This window comes from Trachypithecus francoisi, unplaced genomic scaffold (genome assembly GCF_009764315.1).
Source record: "Trachypithecus francoisi isolate TF-2019V2 unplaced genomic scaffold, Tfra_2.0 Contig00189, whole genome shotgun sequence".
NCBI classification, from domain to species: Eukaryota; Metazoa; Chordata; class Mammalia; order Primates; family Cercopithecidae; genus Trachypithecus; species Trachypithecus francoisi.
The window spans coordinates 1-13,010 of NW_022680502.1; positions in this window are offsets into that span (position 1 = coordinate 1).

A 13,010-nucleotide genomic window follows, 5' to 3' on the forward strand; every position below is an offset into this window, starting at 1 on the left:
TTTTTTTGTCCTTTTTCAGAAATGTTTTCTTAGCTTCAGACTATGAAGATAGTCATTTATTTATTGTTCTATTTTTCAAGTTTAGATCTGCATTTTGTGCTTGTGGTGTGAGGTAGTGTTAAGCATTTTCTTTCCATACAAATATCCTATTAATTAATTCAGCACCATCCATTTGAAAATACAATCTTTTTACCACTTCACTGCACTGGTCCTTGGTCCTAAATCAAGTGTCCATTTACATGTGGGTCTGTTTTTGGAATCTATTTTGTTATATACGCATTAAGTCCTTGTGTATTTACCACACCGTCTTTCTTGCTGGTTGTAGACCTAACAGAAATTACTCCATATGTATATAGAAAGACATTTCCAACAGTCCTTAAAGCAGCATTACTTCTAATAGTCCCAAATTGGAAGCAGCAACTCAAATGCCTATATTACAAAATAGCATATCACACAGTGGAATCCTGTTAGGAAAAGAAAGAAACAACAAAAACAGTAGATGACTGCCCCATGCACTGCCTGAGTCTCTCAAGCATAATGTTTTTTTTTTTTTTTTTTTTTTGAGGCGGAGTCTCGCTCTGTCGCCTGGACTGGAGTGCAGTGGCCGGATCTCAGCTCACTGCAAGCTCCATCTCCCAGGTTTACGCCATTCTCCTGCCTCAGCCTCCCGAGTAGCTGGGACTACAGGCGCCGCCACCTCGCCCGGCTAGTTTTTGTATTTTTAGTAGAGGCGGGGTTTCACCGTGTTAGCCAGGATGGTCTCGATCTCCTGACCTCGTGATCCGCCCGTCTCGGCCTCCCAAAGTGCTGGGATTACAGCTTGAGCCACCGCGCCCGGCCAAGCATAATGTTAAGGCAAAGAAACCAGCCACAAAATAATACATATTTTATTATACTTATATAAAATTCAAAAGCAGGTAAACTAATTTGGAGTGTTAGAAGTTATAATAGTGGTTACATTTGGGGATAATTGAGGGGGAAGCAAGGGACCTATTGGGTGCTGATCATGTTTAGTTTCTGTATCTGGTTGGTGATTCCACATGTGGGTTCGCCTTGTAAAAATCCATTAGGATTTCTTTCTGGAAGTCTATCATATTTCAACAAATTAAGTTTATTTAAACAATTAAATTGTGAACATTAATCAAACTCAGACACCTATTGGTTACTTCCTCCTACACTATTTAGGGCATGCCTTTTACAGTTTTTTGCTGTCTGTGGATCAGTGTGTGAAAAGTTTCTGCTGCTGTGGACACCTGTAAATGGTGAGACCTGCTAAAGCCCTGTGCTAGCTGATGGCCTGGAGAGGCAGTGGGTGGAGACATGGGCAGCATGCTGGAAGAGCCTGAGGACTGGATCTTCCTTGGAATATATTGAAATCACAAAAGGAACTGGGCCTGGGTGGAAAGTTCACACAGTAGTGAAGAATGTGTTCATCACCACAATTGTCTTACACTGCAGTCATGTTTGCTTGGAGTTTTTAAGATTTATTGAGTGTAGTGTTGAGCTTCAGGTGCACTCAAAGGTTTAATATTTGAAAATGTGCCGCTCATAATAAAACTTTGAGAACCACTCATTTGTGGAGCACCTACTCTTCACATAACAGTTTTCTAGATAGAGTTTTTGGTCTCAAAAGCAGGTAACAGACCAAAACCAGTTATCCAGATATATGGACAAAATGGAGAGATGTTTGATCACCTTTGAGTAACAGCATAACTAGGGTCTCAGGTGGTCAGCAGAGAGTTTAGCTCTACTGAACACTATGCTGCCCAATCTAAATATACTTTTGGTTAGGAAAGGAGGAAGGAAAAATAGCAGATCTTCAGATGGGTAATTTTAAGACACACTGGAATTACCTGGATGCTAAAACATACTAATATGAAGACCTCATCTGGCTGCAATTGAATCAGAACCTCTGGGGTTTCCGAAAGTGCCCTGCGAGATTTTAAAGTATAGCTAAGGTTAACAACAGCTGTGAAGCCTTTCATATATGTTGGCTTCTTGACTTCTCTGCCCTTCTCCTTGCTGTCACTGTATAAAGAAGGATGTGTTTGCCTCCCTTTCTGCCATGATTGTAAGCTTCCTGAGGCCTCCCCAGCCCTGCAGAACTGTGAGTCAATTAAACCTCTTTCTTTTGTGAATTACCCAGTCTCAGGTATTTCTTCATAGCAGTGTGAGAAAAGACTAACACAGAAATGATACAGCTCTAGCAGCCTTTTTGGAAGCAGAAGCCTGTAGGCTCTAGGGTAAACTGGAGAGTGCTTTTGACGGTTATTTTGGTTCTGACAAACTCCCATTGAAATGTGGACTGAACTCTCTCCTTCGTGACACAGTCAGCATCAGTGGTGATATCCTTGCTACTGAAGGCCTGAGGGAGTGTGGGCACAGCAAGTGATGCAATTGATGTAACCCGAAGAGGTTTTGGGGGATTTTCACACTTCTTTACACATACTATTCTAGCCTGATGAAGTGGTCTATGATTCCCCACTCACTACAACACCTCTTTCTTTTATCATTAAAAGAAAAACTAGAAGTCAAAGCTGATTGGTTGTCAAACACCAGGCTCCAGTTTCAACCTCTGTATCAATCCAAAATAGCAGCCTTCAAATGGAAACTTTCCTTTAATGTAAAATGTATTTTCTTATTGAGCTGCACAATTTAGATTCATTTTAACTTTTGGAAAACAGCCAGTTGATTTTTGCATTTAAATCAGAGAAAGAAGTATAATTATTTACAAAAATTTAAAATATTCTGTGTAAAGGAAATAAATTTCCAGTGATGAAATTCTGTATCAAAAAAATGAATTGCAAAATTTTGTAGGTATGTGCATATTTTTCTGAGAGGTTTTCATTAGATTTTCCAAAGGATCTGAAATTAAACAAGCAAACAACTGAGTCAGAGCAAGCTTCTGCTGTTGCAGCAGCTGTAGCTCACTGTTTAGACCTTCTCAGAATAGCGAGAGTATATAGGGAGCCTACTAACTGTGTACCCCGATCTTTGGAGGGCCTGGAGGGAAGTAATTGAGAGGGAGGCAGGGGCCCTGAAAATGGAGTAGGTGTGGATGAATGTCTGTGACTCTCCAGCCCAGCCAGTGCACCACTAACCATCTTGTGCTTCGGCAAGAATAATCCAGATATGCCTGAAGAGGCTTTTGGGCTAAGGATGACTTTATATGCAGCAGGACTGCATTAATGACTTTCAGGTCCTTTTCCTATGTAGGCTCCTTCCTCCACTAAACAAATTAAAAATTAAATTGTATGACTGTGTAGGTAAAATCTGTTAATATTATATATTAAAATGTTTTATTTGAGCTGAAAGTCCTTTTTACCCTTCTGATTTTAAAAGAAATTGAAACATTAGTGTAAGCCCCTAAAATATTGTGGGCCTTAAGCATTGTGTCTGTTGTACCCAGTGATAAGCTGGCCCTGAGGTGTGCAGATCATCCCTTGATTTTTTTTCTAAAATGTATTAGAAGATGTGGAATACACAAGGGAATATATTATTTTTACACTCAATCTACTATTTTTAATAAAGTTGAGAGAAGTCATAATGTATATATTAATTAAATTTTGAAGAAAAAATTTGAATTAGTTAATATGGAACTTACATCTTTGATATAGATTTATTGTATTGTTAATTTTTGCAAAGAATATCAGTTTCAAAAGTTTAATCAAATTTGTTTTTAGAACTAAAATTTTACTGTATTATATCAGTAATGAATATTCCAGAGTTTGAAAATATTTACTCTTCTGAGTGTATTTTCAATGAAAAATAATTTTAAGCATTCTTTCCAGTTTATTTTGTGAATATATGTAATATTTTTATATATAATTATTTTCTAAAATGAAGCTTCATAGATTAGCTTTATGTAATAACATATGTCTTTTCCTGATTCTGAGAAGTTTTTCTATGAATTATTTGAGTAAAAATCTATTTTAAAGATAACAGACACTAGTTTGTGACTAGGAAATTCAGAGTGGCCAGAAAAAGCATGCTAAAAATAGAAACTGTGTTTATTTGTTCTCTACTCCACCCAGTCTAAAACACAGCCATGTGGTTGAAGACTTGGGGAAGGCCCCATGATGACTTACTTGGATGGTGTTTTTACCCCTACTTGTTGCAGAGTTTAAGAGATCACTCTTATAATTTCTGAATCCTGTTGCCTTTCTTTAGTAATTCAGATAAATATTTTTGCAAGCTATTATCTGAAAATGAGTTTAACCATGTTAATTTAGTTTTCAGTTCCTTATCATGCTGCTTTCTACTTATATATTTAATCTAAGCCCTGTTTCATGAAAGAAAATTTTGAGATTGCTGGTTTTACTAATAACTTATATTCTCAAAATCTGGCAGTTTATAATTTAAACTTTCCTGTGTTTTTCATGATATTCTAAAAAGATAGCCACTTATTTGTTCATTTTGTTACAAAAGGGGCTAGATTATGAATTAGTTCTTGGGTAGGCTTATCTTTAGGAACAACACAACTTTATAGGACTGAATGTTAATCAGACAAACCTGTGATTTGTGTGCACAGATAACACAAACTGTAACCACCAGAAAGGTAGCCTAGTGATACCAATGTTGGGTCAGCCACATATCTTATTAATTTGATGTTTGGAACACCTACCACTATTTGAGACTCCTTGCCGAAATGATGTTGCTTTGTTAACTCTGTGGCAAGGTATTAGGGCACTGTGCTGCCCTGTTCCCCAGAGCACTGCATTAGGGCTTAGGCTTCAAAGTGAGCTGGCTGGAGTGAATCGGACTTGGAGTCATCTACTGACCTTAGTTTCCTTATCTCTAAAAATGTATATAATGAGGAGATTGGCCTCATTGGATTTGTGAGAGAATTAATTGAAGTCATATAAGTAAAGCACAGCTTTCAATAATGACTAGGATTTTTTGGGATTAACTTACAGCATAGTAAAAGTCTAGATTTACTTCAGGAGTTATGCCCTTGATGTAGAATTTTTTTTTTTTTTTGCTTTATGTGCCTTCATAATGACTGCATGAATAAATATCAATTCATTTCATTGTATTCAATTTGTTTTATTTAAAACAAGTTAAATGAATTTTCATTTTTAATTCCATGGTATCTATTCATTTCAATATTTTACTCCAGATGATGTTTAAGCAAATAAAGTGAAATTTAATACTGTGTGGTCTGATTTGACACTGTTTGTCATTCCTGTTTTATGTTTGACTCTCTACCTCCCTTTCTGGGCTTTTCTGTTTCTCTGTTTAAACTTTTTCTTATGGGACATGGACATAAATAAAGAGAATAGTATGGTAAACTCTTATGTACCCATTGGCACCTTCAGCAGTTATTAGCTCATAACTAGTATTTTTCCTCTGCATTCCTATCCACTTATCCCCATCTTGTGTTATTTTAAGCTAATCCCAGATGCCATATTATCCATAAATATATTTTTACCATCTGCAATGTTATTATTATACCTGTAAATTAATAATAATTCTACAATATGATCAACTATCAAGTGTTCCAATTATTTTTAAGCAGCATAGCTTTAAAAAAATTATAGTTTGTTTAATTCAGCGTCCAGTTAAGATCCCATAGATTTTGATTGGTTGATGTGTCTCTTGTTGCTTTTAATGTACCCCAGTCAGTTCTTCATTGCCTGTGGACAGGAATATATAACGTCCCTGGGTTAGCTGAGAGCTGTTAGTAGCCAACACCGAGGGTAGTTGCAGGGATTTGGACAGGGCACTTGCCATATCCACTGCTTCGGGAGATGGGTGGATAATTTTCAGGCACAGGGAACAGCATAAGCAGAGACCCATAAATGCACAGCACAGCATGTTTGGTGGAGTGACAAAGGTTGGTAGTCTCCAAGGTGGAAGCTAAGGTTGGGGTGTTGAGGTGTTGGGGTGTTGGGGATTGAGCCTGTGTTCAGGTGGTTTATTATACATGTTTATGCTGGGCTTAAAAATATGTTGTTACCTCAGATTAAGATGAAATTAATAAAGTGTGATATGAGTAGAGACTACTGGAAATATATAATGTATCAACATACATTCATTTTCTAATGAGTATAATTTGGAAAATTATGGTAGTAATTTGAGAAACATCAGGATATCTTAAGTTAACTAGATATTTGGAACAAAGTATGCTTCAGTTTCTTTCTATTTTTTCCCTTATTGTAACAGTAGTGTTAGTATATGAGGACATCCCAGATGGCAGACAGTGGTTATCAGTGTGTCTCCTGAGCATAAGCTCTTCTGCTGCACTTAGATAAAAGAAATATTTTTCTTATTCAATAAAGCAGTATTTTAATTTTTTTTTAGTACATTCAACATATTTGAAATTGTTATCCTTGTTTTGGGTTTCGGTTCTTGGTGTGGTAATTAAAATGTCTACTGTCAATATACAGGTTTTTACTGTTTCTTAATAGCAAGAACCTGTGTTCAACTTTTTAGCTCTGATATTAATCTTTGTTGAGCAAGTTACATAACTTTTTGTAGCTTCCTCATTTGGGAAAGGAAATAATAATAATATTCCAACAGAGGACTGCTATGCTGATTAAATGAGAGTGGATCTATTACATATAGCACAGGGTTTGGCACACAAAAACCCTAGTGGTTTTAGAAATCACTATTTCTACTATTAGTGTTTTCTTATTAAATATTTCAGGATCATTTATTTAAGGTACACTAAGCAAATAATGACTAAGATATTAAGATATTAACTTGTGTGTGCCCTGGGATTGAAATTTGCACACCACAATCCAGACATTCTTTTATTACTATATTCTGTAACTTTCTTATATTTTAAAGTGATTAAATATTTCTCTGTAGTCCCCATTTCTATTCAGCAAAAGCCTCTGTCTTTTTTGGTTTAAAACAGCCTCCATTAGCTTAAATGCCATCTTTTTGAGATAATTCAGTAATTTAAAGATGAGCATGGTTTCTTCTCTTCTTAAAGACTTTTCTCTCCCATCCGTAGGAAACAATACAATTACTCTGATTACCATTACTGTTATTGGCCATGATCCACTATGATCATGTCACAGAGATTCTGGTTCCTGTCATCTTACCAAGATGAACTAGCCTGGGTCCTGCCCAAAGTTGGACTCTCCATTCAGGCCAAAAATTTAAATCCTTCTTGCCTACTAGGCTAGTTCATAAGCAGCTCTCCCCACTTGTCCTGTAGCAGTGTTTTCACTCTCAACTAGATTATTCAGATTAGCTTCAAACATTCTGATATTTCTTTCATATTTTCTTGATGCAACTTCTTCTACTGGCTACTGCCCAATTTCTTTGCCGCTTTGCAGTAAAAACAATATGAAGAGTTGAAAGTATCTTCAATTCCTTGCTCTTGCTTTCCTTAAAGCTACTCCCTTCAGGTTCTCACTCTCAGTATTCTCTGAAGCCACTCTTGTCAAGGTCACCAATAACCTCTAAGTTCCTAAATCCCTCAAGTCAGTTTTCAGTCCTCCCCTTACTTCACCCACACTAGTATTTGGCATGGCTGATCATTCTCCATCTTGGTATACTTATTTGCTTGGGCTCCAGTGTTCCCTACTCTCTCAGTGTTCCTCTGTCTCACTCATCAGTCTTTTCAATCCCCTTTGTTGACTCCTTCTTTTCTCTTTGCTTGCAGCATTGGAGTGATCCAGCCCTCTTTCTGTCTGTTCTTTTCTATCTCATCACACTACCCTAATAATATCATCCTGTTGTCTGGCTTTATGTGCTGTCTATATGCCAACCACTCCTAAATATTCATTTCTATCCCAACTCTCTTCTATGATCCAAGCACATGTGTCCTACTAGATTTTTCCACTATATCCTACTAGATCTTTCCACTTACCATATCTGAGACACAACTCCCACTTTTACCCACCCGCTTGCTCCATCTGTAGCCTTGCTTCTTAGTTTGATGATATCCTTTCATTTGCTCAGGCCTTGGAGTTGTCCTGGACTCCTTTCTTATCTCATGTACTACATCAAGTCTATCAACAAATCCTTTTGGTTCTGTCTTCAAGATGTAGCTAGTGATAGTGTGCTGGAGGTATTACCTCCAATATAGAATTTGTAAAGGGGCTAGCACAGTGGCTCATGCCTGTAATCCCAGCACTTTGGGGGGCCAAGGTGGGTTGATCACTTGAGGCCAGGAGTTCAAAGGCAGACTGACAAACATGGTGAAACTCCATTTCAATACAAATACAAGAATCAGCCAGGTATGGTGACGTGTCCTGTAATCCCAGCTTCTCTGAAGGCTGAGGAGGAGAATCACTTGAACCTGAGAGGTGGAGGTTGCAGTGAGCCAGTACTCCAGCCTGGGCAACAGAATGAGACTCCGTCTCAAAAAAAAAAAAATTAAATACATGTCTGTTAGACTCCAATGTTTTCTTCATAGTTTTACATTAATAAATTTTTAATTTTTTATGTGCATAGTTATTTTTATTTTAATATCATAGCTTAATGGAGAGTAAGGACACTATATGAAACTAAGGAGCAGAAAAGAACACTCCAGAGTATCTTTATAATTTAGTTAGGTTGTCTCCCTAGTTCCAGGAAGTCTGAATCTAACTCATATATTAGATTATATTTTCTTTGGAACAAAGACAGTCTTTAAGAAAGACAAGTTCAGAATCTCCTTTCCCAATGAGCTAATAATCTACAAGCTTTACTTTGTCATACAATGGTGCTGGACTCCCAGAGTTAATGCAGTCACAAGCCAGATGGCCAAGAGGAAACCTGAATTGTCTCTAGTTACTTTTAGGTGTTCCTAACACTCAAGTTCATGCAGAATGCAAATTATCATTTATTTGTCCCTTTTTTTCATGAATACAGGTTGAGCATCTATAATCCAAATATCCAAAATATTCCAGAATCTGAAAATTTTTGAGCACCAACCTGATGCTACAAATGGAAAATTCCATTCCTTTACAGCATCTTTGCTTTCAGTGTGCCTAAACTTTGTTTGATATACAAAATTATTAACAATATTGTGTAAAACTACCATCAGGCTATATGTATAGATATATATGAAACATAAATGAATTTTCTGTATATACTTGGGTTCCATCCCCCAAGATCTGTCATTAGGTATATGCAAATATTCCAAAAATCTAAAAAGCCTGACACACTTCTGCTTCCATTCCAGATAAGGGATGTTTACTATGTAGTAGTATATGGGTGCCTTGCCTCATAGTCAGCCTAACCAGCGGTTCAATGTAACCACTAAATTTTTTTTTTTTTAATATTTGATCTGGATTTGAATTTATGGAAATACTGCACATATCAGCTTTTATAGCCAAATAGTATTTCACAATTCTATCAAGATTGTGATTGGTCTTAACCTTAGAAGCAAAACTGACATGGAAGGATAAAATATGTAGGTAAAATGGTGAATTTTGGTATTGATGTGTTTGGACATCTGTGTCCTTGTCAAAAGAAAAAATTTATATAGTTGGACAAAATTGAAGGTCCATATCGTATATTTAGAAAAATTACTTGTTAGTGATTTAACATGTGTATAGTGGTTTTACTTCAAGGACTTTCAATGATTTGAGTTTGTGTCTCCCCTCATAACACTTCATTGGTCCTATTAGTTTGCTTTACCATTTTTCTTTGCAGGGAAGTGAGACTGATTCAGTTGTGCAAGGTGATGGGCAACACAGATTGAGAAACCAGGAATAAATTTGTGGGCTCCTGACTGTGAGACCAGGTGTTCTCTTCAATGAGTTATTCTGCTTTCTCTGACTATTTTCTTTGGTTTATAACATTCTGCACAATTCTGAATTACTGTTGGCTGTGAGATAAATTCATGTTAGATCTATAAATAATGCACTTTCCAACCAAACCAGGCAATGGAACAAAACCCTCCTTGAGACATTGGTGTTGGAAGAGGGCCTTCTCCCACCAGCTGACTGTGTTCTCATCATCCCCTACGTCTGTCTCATTGTTTTTGATGCTAGTAGCAGGCTCCTGTCTCCAGTACATGCATAGACAATTATAAGAATTAACCTCTCTTCCTTCTGTTCTTCTCCCTTTCCTCCAAATCCTTTTCCACAGTTTCCAGATTAGTTCTCCTACAGCACTACTTTGTGAAATTCTCTCAATAGCTCTATGATACACTTTGCTCTGAGGCTGAAGCCCTGACTTTCCTCTTGGTTTCCAGGACCTCCCATGTATCATCAGTGCTCTTCTAGCATTCTCTTCTACTTCCCACCAAACTTTGTCTTGGCCAGACTGGGCCTCACAGGCTGACATTGCTTCACCTCCCTTGTAGTCTTGTAATCAGTACCATATTCCAGAATACTCTTCCTCTCCTTTCAGTTAGCAAGCCCATCTCTCCTCTAGGGACTTTTCTAACCCATTTGCCAGAATTTTGGTTGTAGCTATGCTCTGTATCTTTTATCTGGTAAGACTCTCCTATGGGTTTGCTAATATTTTCATTTAGAAAGTAGGATCACTGCCTAATGATGTAAGGTGTGGTATAAATTTTTCTCAATTATATTTTCAGATTATTGCTGGGATTCATTACGATTAGTAAGTAAACAAATTAATAATTTAATGGTTGACTTCTGATATGTTAATGTCAATGTATATGACTTTACAGATTTAAATTGTAAGAAAAACAATATTTAATTTGGTGAAAGATTTTGTGAAATGTAGTGACCTTGTTTTGAGAAAGAGAAATGAAGTCCAATACTGAATAGAATATGGATCTATAAATATGTTTGTGTGTGTATATATGTAAAAAATAGCTATCATGTAGTCATTATTTTTGTGACAGTGTCTTGCTAAAAAATCTTCAAAATGATTTTGAATAGAACACTTATGGTGCTTTATTTAGAGGTTAATGATTTTATGGAAGAAAGATCTGCCCTATAAATTTTGGTTCTATTATGAAAAAAGGGAGGCTCTTATTTCAGATTATCAAAATACAGGGACTGTAGCATTAATGTAACACCCACTATAATGTGTTCTTTTTTTAAATGTTTTCTTGACCACCCTGTGATATAAGATCTGTCAGATTCTCTGATCCCAGGGACCTTTAGTAACCATTCTATGTGTTGTCATAATGTTTTAAGTATGCGGCTCTAAAATGTAATTCAATTGTGTTTAGCCAGTGTTCATCCTTTTCTTTCTTCTTCTTTAATTCAAGACTTTCAGTGTATGCCATTACATATGAGAAATGCTCTAATTATGATTTGTGGAGAGAGAAAGTAGTAGGAGAGAAAATTAAGGTAACTATAACAGAGATCTTAATGTAGTCTATAAAGCTTTCATGAGGATAATAAAGTGAGTTTTATATGTGATGAAATATGTAGAACAGTGATTGGAGGAATTAGGGAGCAACATATTCAGTTTAATTGTCTTAAACACTAATATGATCTAGGAGAAAGATGAGTTTTCAAAAGAAGCACTTTTACATTTATCTATCATTAAAATTAGTATATTGAAATAGATAATCAGCTTATGAATAAATATAAGTGTACTTCTATGATAAATTGAATTTACATTTCAAGTTTCTTTTTTCTGTTGGTGGTCCAATTCCATTGTATTAAAATTCGTGGCATCTATCTTTTTGGATACATTTGATAGACTTTGGTTTTCATGAAGTTAAAATGAAGAATTAAAATTTGTTTAGAAATTTGTTTGAGTCTTCTTTTTACAGGATTTAGGGGATATGTGTGATTTAAAGATTAATTAATTAAGAAACTATTCCTTTATTTATGAATTTTTTTTATTGATTTAGAGACAGGGTCTCACTATGTCACCCATGCAGGAGTGCAGTGCAATGAGCATAGCTCACTGCAGACTTAATCTCTTGGGCTCAAGTGATCCTCCCTCCTCAGTCTACTGAGTTGCTGAGACATAGGCAAATGCCATTAGGTTCAACTAATTTTTTAATTTTTCTGTAGAGAGGAGATGTTGCAGTTTTGCCTGGCTGGTCTTGAACACCTATCCTCAAGTAATCCTCCCACCTCAGCTTCCCAAAATGCTGGGATTATAGGCATGAGCCACTGCTTCTGGCCTAACATATTTGTATAAATTGTAAGACAATACTTTGAGTTTAGAAATGAGGATTTGATCTGCTTATAAAGCTATCTTAGTGGATGGATGTTTGAACAAATTGATTAAAACATGTCTTTTATAATGTGGTAAAGAAAAATTAAAGTGAGATGAGCAATGCATATTATTAGTGACCATTCTTCTCACTATGAGTTCGTACTTTTGATTCAAGATCTAGAAGTTGCTTCAGACATCACTGAAATTTTCATATTTACTCTTACTTTGCTTGTTTATTTATTCATTTATTTAATCTTGCAGTAAAGGTTTCTTTTTATTTTTTATTTTTTGATTTATTTTTATTATTATTATTTTTTAGAGGTGGAGTTTCGCTCTGTCACCAGGCTGGAGTGTAGTCGCACTGTCTCGGCTCACTACAACCTCTGCCTCCCAAGTTCAAGCAATTCTCCTGCCTCAGCCTCCTGAGTAGCTGGGACTACAGACATGCACCACCATGCCCAGTTAATTTTTTATATTTTTGGTAGAGATGGGGCTTCACCATGTTGGCCAGGATATCTCTTGATATTGTGATCCGCCCACCTCAGCCTCTCAGAATATTGGTATTACAGGTGAGAGCCACCATGGGTGGCCACAGTCTTTTTTATTTTTAAGGTGAGAGATTCTGGGTATTAATATCTACACATTCACTATACACTGATGTTTAGCCAAAATATGACATACAAAATACTGACATATTTGTACTGTTGGAATCTTTGAAAATTTTCAGGATATTTCCTGTTATAGTTTTTCATGCTCCATAATTCATGAGTTTTTCTTGGCACTGGGAACTGTTACTTCCCTGTGATTTAGATATGTTATTTTGTTGTATAGGTAGATTTCTTTGCTGCTGTAATATTTTTCTTTTTATTTTTGTGACATTTTCCCTCTTCTTATTCAGTTAATGTTTCAGCTCTGTCATTAGGAAACTACTTCTCATTGATTTATTCAGAGAGAGGGAAATGAGACCCCAC